Source organism: Pteropus alecto, unplaced genomic scaffold, assembly GCF_000325575.1.
Source record: "Pteropus alecto unplaced genomic scaffold, ASM32557v1 scaffold8, whole genome shotgun sequence".
In the NCBI taxonomy this organism is placed as follows: Eukaryota; Metazoa; Chordata; class Mammalia; order Chiroptera; family Pteropodidae; genus Pteropus; species Pteropus alecto.
Genome location: NW_006494609.1, coordinates 6,980,129 through 6,987,761, shown reverse-complemented (window position 1 = coordinate 6,987,761; position 7,633 = coordinate 6,980,129). Strand labels below are relative to the sequence as shown.

The window sequence follows — 7,633 nt, the reverse complement described above, 5'->3', positions numbered from 1 at the left end:
ATATATATATATTTTAGATCCTAATTCCCATCTGGAATCATTTTTTTTTCCAGCCTGAAAAACTTTCTTATCATTTCTGAACATCAGGGCTGCTGGCAGCAAATTATCTCAGGATTTTTTTCTGTGTGTGAATATGTCTTTATTATGCCTTTATGTTTAAAGATATTTTTGCTCGATTTAGAATGCTAATTTGATAGTTTTTCTTTTTTTTTCTACCAGCTTTAAGGTGGTTTTTCATTTTCTTTTGGTGTATTTCATTTTCCTTGACATGTCTGTAGTAATTCTTTTCTTCATTCCTCTGTACTACATCTTTTTCACTCTGGCAGATTTAAAATTTTGTTATCATTGTTTTCAGGAGTTTATGCTGTGGCTTGGTCTGATTGTGTATGTGTGTGTGTGTCTATGTTTGGGTTTATATGTGTCCATGTGTATAATTTGCTTGGGGTTCATTGAGTTTCTGGGATCTGTGGATTCAGAATTTTCATCAAATTTAGAAAATTTGAGGACATTATTTCTTCACATCCTCCACACACTTTCTCTGTCCTCTTGGAACTCTACATACACGTATGCTACACCACTTAATATTGTCTCGTTAGTCACTGAGATTGTATTTACTGTTTAGTCTTTTCTCTGTGTGTTTCCTTTTAGATTGTTTCTATTGCAATGTCTTCAAATTCACTGATTTTATTTCTGCCAGAATCTAATCTGCTGTTAATATCATACATTGAATTGTTTACTTTAGATATTGTATTTTTCTTCTTTGGGATTTCTATGTGGAACTTGATGATGTCTTTCCTTTCCCTTCGGGTTATCTTCATATTCTTTATTTATTTCTTGAGCAGCCAATACATTCATAATGCCAGTTTTGAAGGGTTTTTTTCTGATACTTTTATTATTTCTGTCAATTTTTTGGTCAATTTCTATTGACTGATTTTTCATCTGGCTCTTGGTCACATTTTCCTTCATTTTTTATGGCTAGTAATTTTTGGTTTGAATGTTAGATACTGTAAATATGATGTTATTTAGGGTCTCTCTTTTTTGTTGTTGTTTTTAGTTTTTGATTTTTTGTCCTCCTACACAGAGCGTTGAAAACATTTTGGCAGGCTTCAGGGTTATTTGCAGATTAGCTCCATGATTTCTTAAGCTTTATTATTAATAGTCTGTGTGGCCTTTCTTATAGGGCTAGTTTTACCCAACTACTGAATGCACCACTCTGGATGATTAAAATTCAAAGGGACCTAAGCCTTGTTTAATTGAGCTCTGGGTATTGTTCTGATAATAGCTCCCTGAGAATTCTTTGTCTGGCTCTATGAGTTTTCACTTAATGATATGCTTTCATCATTACGCTTAGTATTCAGTAGTAGATTGAAAGGTACCCTGTGCAGATTTCTGAAGCTCTGGCTCTGTGTAGTTCTCTTCTCTCTGGTACTGTGTCCACAATTCCAGCTGTCTGTCTCCTCAAGACAATAAAAACACTGTGCTCCATCTTTCTCCATAAAAATCTGGATGGTGATTCTAAGCAGAAAACCTGATTTGTTTTCTTTCTCTTAGAAATCATAGTCCTGTGCTGCCTGTTTTCCAATGTCTGAAAATAGGTGTTTTTTTTTTCATATATTTTGCTTAATTTTTCAGTTGTTTACATCAGAGAACAACTCATAACACTCCCATGTGGCTGGGAAGTCAAAATCTTCATATATTCTTTTGGAAAGTTTGCCTTTTGTGCATGCAATGAACTAAATAGTGTTCTTTTCTCTTAGATGGTATAAAACGTGATTGTTTCTGAGAGAGACATACCAATATTTATCACATTTTAAGTTATCCTTGGGTATTAAATGGCCACAGCTACTTAAAAGATGTCTTGGCACTTGCAACAAAAAAAAAAAGAAAAGAAAGAAAGAAAGAAAAAAGCTTTACCTTTGCAGTTCCTTTTGAAATCTGCCTTTAATGGGTCTCAATACAAAACACATTTATTTGGGTTAGATTTGGCTGGTTGGTATTTTTCCCTCATTTCCAGTAGCTTGCCAGATCAATTTATGCTCAGTGGTGTCACAAGGAGTTAATGTAATGCTACCCATTGTGACATACTTACATAATTTATGTTTAACTTTAAAATTCAGTGAATAGTTGTCACAGAGAATAGGCACTTTTATAAATCACCAAAATAAATAATGAACATCTCTTCTGATGAAGGTTCCAGGTTTAGAAAGTTCTAGTCTGAAAAAAAACATAAAGGAAGAGAAAGTGGGAAGAGGGAAGAGAGAAAGTAACAAGTAATTCAGCAAAATATTTTTTTCTTGTTTTTGTCAGGGCCCCATTTCTCAAAATAATGGCCAATGGGCATTCACAAATCGATACAGTCTTCTATGTTGGTACATACCCCCAGCAGTTAATCTTCCAGTCTTTTTTATCTAAAAGTAAAAGGATTTCCCTGGTTTTCCTCCTGTCTTCAATCTTACAGGGTAATTTCAAAATAATATCTATTCATTAACTACATGAGCATATGGATCAAACATACATTGGCAGATTTCTATGTAAAAATCATGATAAATAGCAACCTATGGCAGAGTGTGGAATGGAAAATGGGCAAGAAGAGGCTTGAAGGAGAAAGTGGAGCTGCTCAGTGGGAGGCCATCCAGATCAATTTGATTAGATACAAAATTATTTAGCAGTTTTTCTGATGACTGGCAAGAAGATTTATAAGTATTTGAAATGAAATCTTTTTATCTTGCAAAATTAAAAACAATATTAAGGGGAGAGGAAGAACTGATGCTAGACTTACAAAGGGTAGGAAAAACTCTGAAAGCAGAAACACTGAGAGACATAGTACAGGTAGCATCAAATTATAAATGAGTCTGTAAAGCATTAGCCAGATAAAAAGAAGTTCTATTTGTTTTTTGTCATAATGTGTAATGGATATGTCAGGAAGAACTGAAGTGTGTGTGTGTGTGTGTGTGTGTGTGTGTGTGTGTGTGTGTGTGTGTGTGTGTGTTTCAGTCCTTTAAATTTAAATTTAGAACTTGCAGATATTATGCACTTTTTTAAAAAGCAAAAGTTTGTGTAATTAGAACAAAACTTTGCATGACTATTTACGCTGCTCTAGACCTTCCCATACTCATCCAGATGGCAGTGCTTTGTCTTTCTTCTGTCTTTCTTGTTGAACATGGGCAAGGACATGAGACCTGCTGGCCTCCTCTAGGACATACCAGCTCTCCTTACCTTGAACTCAGACTATTTACATGGTCTAATATAAAATTCGCTTTGAAATTTCTAGTCCTTTTGGTTCTTAAATAGAGCACGTGTTATCATAGTTCATTGGAAAAAATGAATTACAAGTTCCTGCTTTTTTGCTGTCTCCTTTTCTGGGCACAGAGAGAAAAATAAAGATTTATCTTTTGGTTTGAGTTCCAAATCTCTCATAAAAAACTTGGGAAGAAGAATCTCTAGTTTTAAGAAATATTCCTATTGGTTATCTATTTAATCTTAGTGTTTTATATGACATCACATTTATTACTTAGATATAGATTTGTGGTAGGCAATGAGGACTCTGAAAATACTTAAATGTAAATTATAATATCATTAGGGACGAGGTGTCTAATGAGGTAAGTATTTGGGCCTATGATGCAACAAACGTAGGGTTTGTGGAAAACTCAGAATGTTTAGTTCTCATACTAAATCCTACGAAATAAAAATAGTGTGTTAACTACATTTTACAGATGAGGCAACTGAGGCAGAGAGAGATTAAGTAAAATTTACCCCAAATCACAAAGCTAGTCCTGATTAGAACTAAATTTAATCCAGGTTGTCTGGCACCAGAATCAATGTTCTGAGTAGTCAGAAGCATCATTTTACAACCCAAATATCAGGTAGCCTACAAGGATGGAATATTGCAGAAAGAGAATATTACTCAAATTGCTTAAATAATGGCCACAGTCAAGGAAATAAGAAAGAGTTTAATATCAAAGTTCACCCCCCCTTTTTTTTTTATCAGGGGTCATCTCATTGTTTCTATCTCTGAATGAAGCCAGGTCAGGGCCTGCAGGAGCAAGTGTCCAGTGGGATCTCATGACAGGAGTGCAATGCCATAGGATGAAGGGTCCTAGAAGAGTCCAAAAGGTATGTGTAATGTGGCAGGGGTACTCAAAAACAGGCCAGAGGCACTAATGGAGAGGAGGACCATATATTCTGCAAATATCTCCAGAATCCCTCACAGAGCTTACGAAATGTTTCAACAGAAAATACCCATATGAAAACTTTGAGACAGAAATTGAAGCACACAAAAGGAAACCATCCATTTGGAGATAATTCTTAAGACAAGAGAAAGACTAATAAATCATTTTGACTTTTTGAAATCTAGTAGTTTTCTTAAATACCTATTAAGAATGGATCATATTAGTCTACAGCTATGCCACTCTGAACAAGCCCGATCCCATCTAATCTCGGAAGCTAAGCAGATTTGGGCCTGGTTAGTACTTGGATGGGAGACCACCTAGAAAGACAAGGTGCTGTAGGTGTAAAAAATAAAAAATAAGGGATTGTAAACTGACAAGGTCCTTGCAATCTGTGAGGGCAACCAAGGGTTGCCTCGCCTAAAAAAAAAATAAAAAAGAAAGAAAGAAAAAAAGAATGGATCATATTAGCTAGTATCTTCATTAGGAATAACGAAGTACATTACTTGGGTACTTCATTGATCTTTATCATTGCTAAAAAAAAAACTTGTCGATAAGAAAGTTCATGAGTGATTCATATATACTTTTTCTCAATTTTCAGGCTTTTTTTTTTTTTTTGCCATTTTATGACCTTGAAGTTCTCCCCGCCTCCCTGGCCTCTCCCTGCAAACCACCACCCTATACACTTTAGAGTGACCCTTAAATTTTAGAGAGCAGAGGCAGGTGCCTGGCCTGATTCTCTCTGACATTTCTCAGACCGTAGGGAAAAAAATATGGTGATACAAGGATCCTATGCACAAGCGATTGCGTCAGCACTGGTCTAGGTAACAGATGCTTCTGTAATCTACAAACTTGCTCTAAAGATACTCTACGATCCCAATCTCAAGGTTTTAAGAGAAAATTTTGTGAGTACATTTCAATCATCATAAACACATTTGATGAAAGACAGTATATTGCAGTAATTCTGAAAAATATTTTTCACTTCTGTAGATTTCCCTGCCAATGCTCTATGGGCTAGATACAAAAAAAAATCTTTCCCCCTCTTGATCTTTCATCCACACTCTCTGATAGAGCTGACAGCAGACTCAATCAGCTTGCTATACCCATTGGCCAACTGGAAGAAGCAGGGAAGACAGAAAAAACATTTCTAGTTACTTGCTAGGACTCATGCTAAATCACGTGATTTCTGAGCCTTAACTAAAGGGAGGGAGGAGGGTGAGAGAGAGAGAGAGAGAGAGAGAGAGAGAGTGTCTGCTAACTAGGGTCTACGTCACTGCTAACTTGGGTCTGCATCACTGCAATTTGCAGCTGGCAACAATCAAAAGAGAAATGGCTTTCATACCTGAGTAGCTTTTTAATTTTTCTCAACAAAACATGTATTGGTGTTAGGAGGGCTCTGTTGGTAATTGTGGCTGGCTGCATTATGTGGCACTTTGGCCAGTAATTCCCCCATGCGGTTTCCAAGTGTTTGTGTATAAGGGTTTTGTACATTAAGAACACATAAGCATCAGGGTAAAGGGGCTGGTCTCCAGTTGGTGCAATACAAATGCTCTGATGTCTGGGTGCTTTGATGAAATGGAGAGGCATGCCAGCATTGTCAGAGCATCTGGGCTGGGTTCTTTAGGCCTCTGAAATGATGCTCTACTCTAATAGGCAATGGACCAGGATTAATAAAGAAGCCAAGTTGCTTGAAAATGAATGCACCTGTTCAGTAGGAAGAGATTTTCCAGCCTCACTTCTGTGATTCTCAGGTATTGTCTATGAATACAAATGATCAGGTCCCTATGTCTTCCTTTTCGTCCTATGTCCAATAAACATGTTTTGTTTTTTAACTCGGGAAACTGCCTATTATAGACCTGTGCTTTAGACTGGCTCTCTTCCATTTCCTGCATTGAGATAGCTTAAGATTGTTTTTCTAATTCTCAGCCGAATAAAACACCTCTCTCATCAGTAAACAAAGTTTTAACCCTTCTATAGTGTAGAGTCACAACCCCCATTTCTATGGCAACATGTTTGTGTAAGGGATAATTTCTTTTATCTTGACTGGCTGGTGTTACTTAGTCTGTGTAAGGGTTTTATTGTTAGATTCCTAAACATCCTTATCCCAGATCCAATCTCACTCTTGCCTTCTTAACTCTGGTTTTCACCTCTATTTGATTAACTGCATAGCTATTGAGTCAATCCACAATAGCCATGACCTCGACTAGGCATGGGCATCTTCAGTCATCTTTTCATATTTGATTATTCAGTTATTCAAAAAATATTTACTGTTGTGCCTGATAGTCACAGGAAGTGGGACAGTGTCTCTTTTTTCAAAGAGTCTGTGCTCTAATAAAGAAGACAAATGTGAACAAATTATGGCTCCAGAAAGCACATTTGAGTCAGAAGTCAACAAAGGAAAAGTAAACGTAGATAGTTCATTATCTACGTTTTAGAAATTCATTATCTATGTGCGTGTCTTGAAAATGCTGAAGTAATTAATAGGATATGTAAATCTAAATTGTTACTTGTTGAGGGCAACATTAGGTATATTAATTCAACAAAAATGCTTATTTTAGTACACCTCTGTGCTAGCCATTGACCTTAAAGATCCTACAGATACCAAGGTGATGCCATCTGTCCTCTGCTTCAGAGAGGTTACAGTCAAGTGTTTGAGAGAAGAATTCAAACATTATATTAGAGTGGTAATGTTGGGAGGAGGCAAGAGAATTAAAAATGTTAATCAAGCCATGATCAGAGACTGTAATGTGCTGATCAGTCCTGCAGCCAGGCTAGGAGGGCACCTGCAGAACAAAGGAAGATTTCTACTGGGATTTCTAACATCCCATTTTCCACACCTGTGACTGGGGAACCAGGAACCAAGAGTCATTCCCCATGGATAAAACCATGGGGGACCTATGGATTAAAGGCTGGCAACTGCCAGCCGGCCTGTCACTCTACACATCTTTTCACATGAGTATGTATACTCTTCCCCTTCCTCGCTCTCTGTCCACATCAAAGGAAATGGGTTAATAAAGTCTTTTAAACAATAACTCACAGGAACTAAAGGATGAGATATAAACTGAATTCCCTGAACACTCAGGGTCCCTCTCAGTGCCTTTATTCTGTCTCTCACCATCCCTCTCACTCTCTCTAAGAGGAGACCATGCTGTTTGTGGAGTGTTCCCCCTTTTCTAATAAACTTTCCTTTTGACTCTGACTTTGACATGTGTGTTGAATTCTTTCTTCACTCTGCCAATGGACACTCTTCTCTTGGTACAGGGCTTCGTCTCCCAGCACCGACTCGGGGAAATTTGCCCTGTCCTGCATCAATGGGAGATACATTCTGAATAGGAGTCCCAGGAGGGCCTGCCCACCGGTGAGCACTCAACCTGTCTGAGAGGTGGCAAAGTCCCCAAGGAAGGCTCTCCTCTTTCAGGGTTGAGCTTTATCCAAGTGGAAATGGACAAAGGCATTCCACCAGGGGA

General features: G+C 37.4%; 1 pseudogene; it reads left to right on the top strand.

Moving 5' to 3' along the window:
- The first annotated feature begins 4,392 nt into the window (after window positions 1-4,392).
- On the top strand, window positions 4,393-4,511 carry LOC112473791 (annotated as a pseudogene).
- Window positions 4,512-7,633: the final 3,122 nt, after the last annotated feature.